At 40.6% G+C, this 12,035-nt stretch overlaps 1 protein-coding gene across 5 annotated transcripts in view; it reads left to right on the top strand.

Moving 5' to 3' along the window:
* tspan9a (tetraspanin 9a) overlaps positions 1-12,035 on the top strand; it is a 148,760-nt gene that overhangs the window by 40,761 nt on the left and 95,964 nt on the right. For all 5 annotated transcript variants that reach the window (XM_019263439.2, XM_027272589.1, XM_010756816.3 and 2 more), the window contains one exon: positions 2,930-2,981. The gene's annotated coding sequence lies outside the window, so the exon portion shown is untranslated. The remainder of the gene's footprint in view (positions 1-2,929; positions 2,982-12,035) is intronic.

A 12,035-nucleotide genomic window follows, 5' to 3' on the forward strand; every position in this document is an offset into this window, starting at 1 on the left:
AGAGATTAAGCACTGTAGCATCTCAATTTATGCATCTGTAGTGAAAAAGGAGACGGAATGAATGGAAAGGTTGAAGCAGCATGTTGTTCATAATGTTTACAGGGTGTCAAACCTATGATGGCATAATTCATGGAGGCACGGTAAGCTTACAAAAAACCCTGACGGCCTGCCTCACACTCATTTCAGCAGATGGAGATCTGGCATCCTTTCCATTGTCATTGTCAGCCAGTTGTTGACTTTGTACATTCTATAATAAACACCTTTTTATATTACCATTTCATTTTGGACATTATTATTATCCATAGTTTTACCTGCAAGCTTGTCCGGCAGCGGTGCATTTTGTGAACACTTGCCGCAAAGCCAGCCATTCTCAGCTGACTTGCCGATGTGTGCCAGTGCTGGCTGATGCCGCCGCATTCACAGCTGTGTGAGCTCTGTACACGCCACAGCTGCAGAGCCGCTCTCTCCCATGAGACAAATGATACCCTATTACCACACACAGCACACACAGCAGCTTTTCAGCACCTCTCCCCCCGCTTTCTTATTAAAACATTTGTTTTCGCGCTCCTCATTGCAATGCCACATATTGTACTTCCAGTCTGTAAAAAAAAAAAAAAAAGGTTACTTAGAAAGCCTGGAGCGTTCCCCTGAGTCAGAAACTCCATTCAGTTTTTCAGATTCTTGATTTGTCTTAGCTCGGAACAGAGGGCTGTGCGTGTCGGAATGCCAAGGTCAGCTTTCTTCCCTTGTCGGATCTTGAGGAATTGTGTTTGAATGCAAACATGCAACGCAAAGCTTTGAGAAGACTGCCTGTGTCCACAGTGTATAACAGAATGTCATGTATGTCTCTGGATAACTATCTATCATTGTGTGTGCTGCACACATCTGAGCACATGCAGACATGCATCACTTGCTGTATACAGAACAGCGTAAAGGGCCACAGATGGTAAATATAGCTCATAGAGAGTTGAGTGATCACATCTCAAGCCAAATTACAGTCTGTTTATAGCTTCAGGAACATTACTAACTCTGCTGTGTGATGACCAGAAACCAACATCTCTCTCCTGAGCGTGACTTTCTGTAGAAATGTTGTCCCGGCATGTTGCTAAATGAACACTGACAGCCATCCTGTGGTTTTTTCTGTTTTGTTTTTTTTCGTTGCCACTGCTCAGAGTTGGCTGTCCGGTTGGCTGTCCGCAGTCCCCTAGGGAACAGGAAGGAGGCAAGCTCATAATGATGTAACATAATTATATTTGTCTTGTTACACAGTGCGTCAATGGAACTCTAATTAATTCTTCCTAGTAATGGGAGGAACACACTGTCTTGTTTTTGCCTGCTGTGTCACTCTTTGGTTTGTTCCACTTTCATTCTGTACAGCGGTTGGCGCATTCTCGCTCTATTGATCACTCTTATTTTTTTTCTTTCTCTCTTCCTCTTGTTATCTCTGTTTCCTTATTATCTATCCTCCCTTGCACTTGCACAAAAACATTGTGCTGTGTTCTCCACTCACAACATATCTTCTTTCTGTTCCTCTTTCCTGTTGTGCCTGCCCACCTAGCCACACAATGCTTTTCACTCTCTGCTTGACCTTAGGTCTTTTAATGTTGTATCTTTTTATAAAAAGTGAAAACCCTGAAGCCAGTTCATTCAGTCTTGTCCTTGACTTTAAATCCTTTATGCAGTAAATGTGCTTTGAATGAAAAGAGGGTCTGAAAAGATAGGGAACAAAATTATAGAGCAAGACAATTATGACCAGTGAAGTAAGGTTCACACCTGACAGTGTGTGCGCTCAATTCCTTCTATCAATCAAGCTCAGAAGACAAACAATGTGCTTGAATGGACATTGACTTTACAATGTCCCCCAGTCCAAACCTCCCTGTGTGAACATTAACATTTCAGCTCTTCTTAAATCTCACAAAGATGAACCTTTGATAGATTATGCAAAAAAATTGAAGACATATCAAGCTACCATCACTATCCATGTAAAGAACATGACATTGCCATAGAGAAATAGTCCTTTTGACGCTGGCTGTGGCTATTGTCCTTCGACAAGCTTAGACGCAACAGATAGAGAGCATATAGAAGGAAACTTTAGCCACCATTCCTCACAATAAAATGGAAATCAAAGCAGTGGCTTTGCCCTCGTAAGTCATCCTGTGAGGAGAAAAGTGACCCCTGTTGTAAGAGATTGAGGTGCTAAATCAGCCAGCAGACACCTTCTGTTCCCCTCACCTGAAGGTGCTCCTGGAGAACCATCATTCATGCTGGAAAGGAAGTGCAATGCCTTGATATTCTGTGTACCTTGCCATTGCATTGCAGCACACATGCATGTGTTTGATCTCAGTAGTGTTCTTGACAAAGTCAGCGCTGAAAGATAAAGAAAGAGAATTGCATATGGGCAGTTCTACAGGTGAGAATCGGACAAGCGCATTTGCTTTCAAGACTCGCCTGTTCACCCCGACATGGTGCCTCGTGCTTGTGTTGTGACCCGGCTTTCTCCTGCAGCGTGCAAGGTCATCCTCTCGGGGCTTTATTGTCCTGAGTGAGGCTCAGACCAGCTGGCTGACAATTCACAAGGAGACAACTTTAGTGTACTGCCGTGTAACCTCCTGTAAACACACTCTGCCTGGGGTTGTGATTTGGATTGTCTTCAGTTTTAATAACAACTGCAGGCTGTCCAGATACAAGTTTTTTTTTTTTCTTCCTGTTTTATTGTTTGAATAAGATTGTTTCTTTTGGACATTGTAATTCATGGGATTGTGTATAGTAGAGGTCGGGAATACAAACGTGTATGAGCACTGGCTAACTGAATAAATAAATGAATTGATATTTAAATAAAAAGAAATAAACTGAAGAATAAAATAAAATTTCAAACACAAGGTTCTGCTGACAGTATGTCAAGAAACTGACTCTCTGTTTGCTTCCACAGACTTTTGACCTCCTCAGTCTGAGGTGCAGACAGTCTCATCCTCCTAGCAAAGGTAAGATTCCTGCTTTCCCCTGCTATCCCCCTCCGTCTGCTACAACAATCTGTTGACATCGCAGCAAAATGAAACCGTAAGCTTCTAATTACCCAAGAGGATTCGATAGCACTCCTCCTTGAAGATCTCCTGTGTATTGCTGTGTTTATCCAACAAGCCCACTTAGATGGAAAATCACTTTAGCTCCCATTCAAGCATTTCTTTAATTTCAGCCCACACTGTCGCCTCTGCACTCTTACACGCAGAGTTGATTAAGATACAGATGTAGCGAGGTGGATAATCTTGTCCAGGTTACAGTAGACCTTCATAAATGTGAGGGTGAATCCTGCCTTGAAGCGTAGGGGGGGCCACACTGATAACAACCCACAACTCCCTGCTGCACAGTACCTGTGCTTTAAAGAGAAGCAAAGCTTAGAGGGGCTTCCTAAAATTAGCCTGGTAACAGATAACCTGTGCCTTGAGATCAAAGCGGGCCTGAACTGTCAGGCTCTTCAATGGCGCCTGTGGTGGCAGAGCCAGGAGAAGGAGGAATGTAGAGCGAGAGAGGCAGAGATAGGCAGAGAGCGAGCGAGGCTGCAATGCTATTCATGTAAGGGGATGAGTGTTCAAGAGGCCCTGTATCGAGGTGTAAAGTTCCACAGCAGGAGATTATTCACGAGGATTTTGGATTGAAGGGGTCAAGGTTTTGTGTGTTGTGCATCACTCTCTCACGCCAACAGTGCATCTCTGTGCCGGAACCCAAGCTTTCCGTTACCAGAAGGATGTTTTTTTTTTTTGGTTCTTAAAACTAAATTTAGTTCCACCACAGGAGCACACGTCTTCATGAGTAACAGGAACTTGTTAAACTTGTTAGGTCTTCCTCTTGTTGGTCAGTTTGTCAGATCCTAGAGGGTTTACTTCAGCATCTACAGATGTTAAAAAATAGCAATATCGCAATATAAATACACGCTACACATTGTGTGAACAGCATTCAAATTTGTATTTAATTTTACTTTTGTTTAAGGTTATTATCACAAAATATACTGAAAGCAATATTTCATAGAAAAAGTTTTTTTTGTGATTTGAGCCCTAGTTTAGGAGCAGCCAGCTAATATTAATTAATAGCCTATCAGCAAGAAGCCCAGCTCAGCGCCTGTCTTTCAGACTGTTATTGCACAAAGTCATCGACTAAAAGGCAGTCCCAAATTTACTCTTGTCTGGTGGTGCTCGCTTGCTTGCTTCCTCTCTCCCTTTTGTGGCTTCTGGCTAACAAAGTGATCTAACAATAGCTAACGGTAACTATAGTTTGTAGCAGTTTACTTTACTGTCCATCAGGAAACTCTGTAAATCACCAAGGGTTGTTGCAGAGCAGCCAAAGGGCATCAGAGGGGAAACCAGAAAAATATTCTCCATAGTATATGATTCAGTTTCACCAAAATAAATGAAATAATTTGGGGTGTGTGTGAGATAAAGCGTTTATGTACGTTCCTTGGATGATAGTACCCAACAGGTGAAGAGGGTGCAGACTGGGAATGACAGATACCATTCACCTGATTACACATAAGTGTAGCATCCAAATGATTTAAAGTCACAGTGTTGCAAGTAGTACTCACAATGCAGAATGAACTAATGCAAAGTGTATTACCTTGTAATATAACTATAATAATTGATGCATTGATGTATTAGATATATTTTAAAGTTGTAGCTGCGCAAGGTGGCACTAATTTTAACAGGTTTATATGCAGTGATATAAATTTATTACATTTTATATGCTGATCATACTGGATGATTTGTATGTAAAATATTAATGAACAAAGTAACTATTAACTATAGCTGTCAGATGAATAGCGTAGTGCATGAAAAGTGGAGTGCTCAAAGATTGTAATGACTTCAGTACAATCTGAGTAAATTTACAGTTTCAGATTCCTCTGCCAGGATTTAGCTGCTCAGTGTATCTGAGCTCCACGAGCACTTAAATGGTTTAAAGTAGCCTTAATTTCAATCAATCCTTTTCTTATGATCAAGTCTGTTCCTCCTTGAATGATCAATACACTGTTAATCGTGCCATCTTGTTACTGATTTTCTGCTTTAATTAATTAGGTATTGCCAGAAAATTCCAGACCTTTTTATTTTTGCAGATCAAACATTTTTAATTAAACTAATCTATTAAATTGCTCAAATATAGCAATGCGATAAATACAAATTTTATATTATTCTAAATTTGAACAAAGACTTCAATTGTGAATAAAGGATTAACATGCAGTTATTTTTATGATCATTTGTATTTAATTGAAGGAGCACTGTGTCAAAGTGTGTATATTATTTACATAGCAATACAAGACAATGTAAAATCAGACGATAACGTCATTGTCCATGATATTTGCAATGTTGTCTGCCAAACACTGTTGTTTAAAGTGCTGCTTTGGCTTTGACATCTCCAGTTTTACTGTGGCTTCGATCACGTCTCTTTCAAACTGTCAGAAATTGAATCAGCATTGAACGTAACCAGCTGTGTCCGTTTGTCCTTTCTCGCTATGGATGTTTTAGAGAGTTCGTATCTGTGAAGCATAAAAGACTGCAAGAGAAAAACGGTGACCATAAGGCCACAACTGCGCATTTGGAACTAGGGTTGTTTAGCAGTATATAATTCTGCTCTCCATCCATAATTATTGCCTATATGTTCTTTGTAATAGGTGTAGGATAATACGTTATTTAGTAAAGCACTTTTCACAGAATAAGGTCACAAAGTGCTTTACAAGAGCAATAAAAAAAGTCGGTGTCACTAAACAATCTGCCCTTCAACTGACAAGTTCATTCATTATATTGTGATATTGACAGACACGGACACACATAAGTTAGTCTCACAGCCAGTCTGATCTGGGGTAACGGCTCCTTGTGGCCTCTCTGACCACTAGTGGCCTTGGAGCACAGTACGGGGAGGTTACCATACTGGAGTGTTGGGGTGTGCACATGTGAGGGAAGTGTTATTGATATCCCTCCTGTTGTGCTTGCTGAAAGATACTGACTGATGCTATTCCGCCAGTCTACCATTTACATATTTATTTCCCTGGCCAAGCAGCACCAGATGCACTGGTGGCCACTGGAGACCTTATATGCCCGTCTTTAATTGGCTATTGATTGACTGTGCTATGGCAGTGGGAGACAATAAATTACCGCCTGCTTGAGAGAGGGAAGTGGCAGACAAGTTTAGAGTGGGGCTTCAGTGTTACTCACAGAGTGTCAAATCTGTGGTTGCATTATTTATATATTTCTCATTTACATTTATGTAGCTAGGATCAAGTGATGCAATATACAATGAAATGATGGCAACACAGGCTCTCTCTTGGAGACAGTTTATTTGCATAGGTCAATGCGCATTCGTTCTGTTTGGAAAGATTGTGAGTGTGCAGAGAGAGGCATTGTATGTTTGGAATGGATGAGCAATTCAGTTTAGGTATAATGTAATGGAACAATGTACTGTATGTGCGACTGTTTGCATATGTGCTTGTATGAATTGGTTGTCTTGTAACAATGCAATATGATCATCTGCTCTTTGGAATGAATATAAATGAAAAAAAAAAAGAAAACATAAATATAACCAACCTTTTCGTGAGCTTGCACCTGACAAATATTGCACAACATTTGCATTTCATTGCACCTGTGTAATAAAGCAGGCAAGAAGATATTATGGTGGGAGAGAGATTTCTTATTTCTCCAGGCAAGGAGGGCAATTATTCTGCAGATTCATGCCTGAGTTGAGCCTGATGTTGAGGATCTCATCAGAGCCTTATTGCAAAAGAAGTCCATCTTAACGTTTGGTTCAGTCTTTGTATTAAATCCCCCGATCTTATTCTGTCTCTCGTTATCAAGAAAGGTATACTGTGTGATCTCAAACGTTTCGAACTTATTTAATTATATGTTTTCCTGGAGCAAAATGTAGTCAACTCACAATTATAGTCACTGTTAAATATGAGAATACTGTGTGATTAAAATGTTGTACATTCTCATTTAACCATAACCAAAACTGTACGCACCAGAGCACACTAAAGTCTCACAAACCACACACAGATTCTCCCAGAAAGGTTAAATGACCACCCTGCCACACACAGTTCAACCTCTTGATTATTTCTTCAACCTGTTGCTTTGTTCATTCAGTCAGCCAGTTCGTCTGTCTAAACTGCCTAATTTAACCAGCTGGCGGAGCCAGAGGAATCTGTGTGCAGAATTCTTCAGCTCTGTCATCATGCAACCACGCTCCCCCTCTAGGCTGGGAACTATCCCGGGAATGTTCCCTCCTGCTGTGTTGCACACATCCAGGTCCTGTTCCGGTAAATGCCAACCGGCTCAGATGAGCTTTGATGCTAGCCTTGCACGTGAATGCCTTACTTGTGTGTGTGTGTGTGTGTGTGTGTGTGCGCGCGTGTGTGTGTGAGCATGTGTTCATGTTTGTGTGAATGCTGACAGGCAGCCAGCTTGAGTATTGATCTGTAGCCATTCCGACTGGAGCCCAAAGGGCAGGCTATATCATCTGTCAGTCTACTGAGAAGGGCATTACGGCCGCGCTGATCTTAGATCACAAATCCCTCTCAGATAGAGAGAGGAAGAAGGAGGAGTGGGGACGAGGGAGTCAAAGATATAGAGAGGTGCTAAACACATGAAATAAGAGTTGAAAGACACAGTGTGTGTGCATGTATGTGATAGTGCGGCTGTGCTGTGCCTCTTGAGCGGTAAAGCAGCTCTCCATTCATTCCTCCACGGTCTTTGTTGATTGAGACAAACAGATAGTCTTTAAGGACATGTGGGTGAAGACAACACTCAGCGCTGACCCTTTCACCCCCATGGCCACCCACATGCTTCATCCCCCCCATACACTCCTCGCTGTGCCTCTGTCTCTCCCAGTATCTCTCTTCCACAACTCGGTGACAACACAATTACACACCACTCAGACAGCATACAACACTGGTACACATCACCTTAATTACACGCACATAAACAGCCCTATATACTCAATACACACATGCGCATATGGCCCCAGGGACAAATAACAAATCATAATCATGTGTGGAACATATCGCAGATCTGCTCGTAATGACTGTAAAATGACTTCAAACGCTACAATATTTCTCGCTGAGATAAAGACGTGAATTCTGCTGATTTCAATGCTTCTTTTTTTTTTTCCCTTCGCAAGACCTTAAGTTATTCTGCTATTTTGATCTTTGTCTCGATTCTATTTTTTCAGGCTCCCCCAGTGTTATTTTCTTCATTCACAGGCCTCTGATATAAAATCCATCCATTGTAATCATAACTGAGATTGGTTTTGATTCTAAGTTGTCTGAAAGGCAACAAGCCCTGTGCTGCTTTCTAAGAGATAGAGATAGAGACACAGCTGATTGTATTGATGAAATCCAAGGTGGCCACAACTAGTCTCGCATGACTTCGCTCCACCGTGCTCCTTCACAGTGATTATTCCATTACTCTAAATCTTCTAAATCTGTTCCCACCACACATTTAACACGCTGATGGGTCTCTGTGTGGCTTCAGTTTAAATGTTTCATGACGCCAACCTCAGAGTGTGGGAGCCGCCGAGACTCGTAAAGCAGGAGTGGCCATAATGGATAGACAGAGGCCCATTTGTATTTGTTTGTCTGTTACCTTTTTTCCCAGCTAATGGATGAATGACCTGTTTGTGCACTGACACATGTGCCATCTGTGCTCTGCTCTGGAAATCACAGATGTTGATAACTAGAAATCTTGTCATCAGCTACCACGTTTGGAAATTCTATCTTCTGTTCTTAGGTAAAACTCCAGACAAATCAGTAGCTCAAGTCCTTTCAATACTTCTACATTTTTATGGGAGGCACAGTCTGTACCACTGATAATTCCAGCAATAATCATTCACATTACTGAATATCCTGTACCATAATGGATTTTAAAGTTGTAGCATCAATCATTTGTAAAGTGGGACGTTTTTAATAATGGATTTCAGATGGAAACGCAGTAAGGTTCAATTCAACTTTAGTTAGGTTTGTAAAATGAAGGTGTTACTTGTGAGTCATTGTTTTCCATTTCTCATGTAAATGATTCATCCAGTACATCCCCAGAGATGGATGTGGCTGTAAACTGTAACTCAATCACTTCCCACTGTATATGTCCCCCCTTAATAAAACATGCATGTTATTTCCATTGTATGAATATTAGCCTGCATGCCTACAATCTCACACATGCAGATTGTATTTTTATACCTTTGTTTTCCCCAAGTGATGGCAGCCTATATTTCTCCACTGGTCTCACTAATCATCTAATTAGCTGAAATAATAATAATAATAATAATAATAATAATAATAATAATAATAAACAAATGTCTTGTATCTTTCTGCTAATAATACAGCCTGTGTTTTTTAAAGTAAACACTGAAAACAAAAGGTTACTTCCTTTAGAGGCAGATAACACATTTTACACACTGTGTTACTGAATCACGACCATCACTTGCAGGGAAGTATCGACCGAAAACAAGGCTGAGATGAGCAGGAGCCTTTTATGAGAGCTTCAATAACCACCAAGGGATCAACAGAGATGACACAGATAATAGTGTTTGTCACAGAAATGTACGAATATTGATTGAAGGGTACAATATAACTTATTACTTTTAAACCTCACTCAGTGGAACATTACACGAGCTTCAGTATTAGCTATAGATAGATAGTTTAGTATGAAAATGTTAATTTTACCACATCGTTTAATTTTATAATGTTGATGGCTCATAAGTGTGTCTTGCTGTTATGCACATGAGTGAAGACCAGTGTTTCGAGTGCAGCTTCACTTTTTTAGGATTTTTTAGGAGCCGAATAATAATGAGGCAGAATAAAGCACACCAGTCCATTAGTAATGAGAAAATGGAAAAAATAGAAAGTACTCAACACTTAAAAATACTGTTAAAGTATCAAAACACTCACACGCTGCTTTTAAATGAGACTGGTCGTGCGTCACAACATGTCGATACCAAGACTTCAAATAAAACACCAGAAAAGAGTAAAATATGGATATGAGTCAAAGAATGAAATTCTTTCACCTCAATTTTAATATTTATCCAGCTACTCTTTCAAAGAAATATCTCAAGACTCAACTTATGAAGTGTATTCAAATCCAAAGGACTTCAAGTTTCTAATTTCAGCAGACGCTGGGACTGTAAGCCTCCATCAGCGCCACCAAAAAATGACCTGAGCTACAAGCCTAAAAGGAAGAAAAAAAAAACTTTGATCCTCCAAATCTAAAAAATCTCACACCTTCTATGTTGGCTAGCTGAAAGTTTTCTCCCCATTTAGTCCATTTGTGTGCTGATCCTGCTTTCAATTCCCAGTGGAGAAATTTTAGAAACACCAGCTTTTCCAGCTGTAATTGTGAGTGATAATCTGCTCATGCATTCCATTGTCCCATGTGTGAAGTGATTTAGTAAGCTTTGTAGACAATGTAGCAGAGTGCAGTGCTGTCTTTCATCCAGACATGTAGTCTATGTATATATGTATGTATGTATGTGTGTGTGTGTGTGTGTGTGAGAGAGAGAGAGTCTAAGTGTCTAAGAGGAGGTGGGGGTTATGATACTGCATGGTGTCTAAACAGATCCGTGTGTCGCCATGGTGGGGTGATAGGGCAGTCGCCATGAAGTCGCTGTGTGCTGTTGTGTGTGTGTGTGTGTGTGCTGTTATGTGTGTGTGTGTAGCAGAGTGGTGTTTAATGTGCAGGGCTGGAAGGGTGAGTAAGGATTAATGTGAGATTTCAACCCCCAATGATCCGGGGTATTTTTTCTGTAGAGGTGCCCTCTGTCAAGCCTTAATGGTATGTGTGTGTGTGCGTGTGTGTGTGCGTGTGTGTGTGTGTGTGTGCCTCCTGGTCTATATATTTGAACATGTTGTAATCACACACATCTTTCATCTATTGATTTTAATTCCTGCTTCCCTCTAAATCTCAACCTGTGCAGTGTTATTCACATGTATTCACTGTAAGTTGTGTAGCTGATGGCCCGTCTACATCAACAGCGTGTTTATTGTGACTGTAACTACAATTGAACGCTCACCTCCGTGCTAATCCTCTGACAATAGAAACAATCTTCGCATTTTTATCTTATTGCTGGCACATGCTTGCCTGTATCGCCATTGTATATCTAAATGTAATCTTCTGTGTGGAATAATAACCAATATAATCTCTGAGATTCTATTCATGAAGTGCCATACTTGAGAGGATGTTGACACTGTTGTGATGTCCGATGCTAAAATTCTTTTAAACAAAGGATTATGTATTGATATAGGTCTGTGGCTGCTTTAATCTCTCACTAGGTTGTACTGTATATGTGTGTGTGTCTGTATGTTAGGGTAGAAGTGGGAGGGGGCTGCTAGATTTAAAGAGATCATACTCTGAATCCCAGAGGTCTGTGTGTAGACCATGTAGACAGACAGATGGGATGTTTTTTAGTGATGCTCTTGAATATTGACACTAATGCCAAGGATCAGAGGAGATCAGAAGCAACCTGTCACCTCAGAAGGAAAGTCGATGACAAAAGGAGGCTGACCTGGTTACTGTTTGTGTTGGGTTGCTATGCCTTCTTATTTACAGCCACGGACCGATGGGAAGAACAGCTCATCCTGAAATCTCCATATCACTATTTAAAGGTCTAACACTCATCAGCTCTTTACCCTGCCAGACACAAATGTTGATATTGGATGATTCTGCGAAACCTTGGATAACATTCAATAACCCTGTTTTTCAGTATGGCAACTATTGTATGGGTTTCTAATTTGATATTATAAATCAAAAGTAACATATTAGTTGAGACATTTCAATTCTGCACGGCAAAGTCATTTCTCTCCTTCCTGTGTCCTTTTTTGTCTCATAAGCCCTGAGTTCCACTTAAATGCAGAGTCAATGAAACATTCATTGAAAAGGTTGACAGGCTGTGCTATGAACAGACAGGGAAAGCAAGTTGTAATTTACTAAGAAGGCTTAGGTTGTCAGAATTGGCCCTCAGGCTTTGTTGTTCATGCTCCGTGAGGTTTTGCCTGACTTATATCAAGAAACTTAGAG

This window comes from Larimichthys crocea, chromosome XXI, assembly GCF_000972845.2.
Source record: "Larimichthys crocea isolate SSNF chromosome XXI, L_crocea_2.0, whole genome shotgun sequence".
NCBI lineage: Eukaryota > Metazoa > Chordata > Actinopteri > Sciaenidae > Larimichthys > Larimichthys crocea.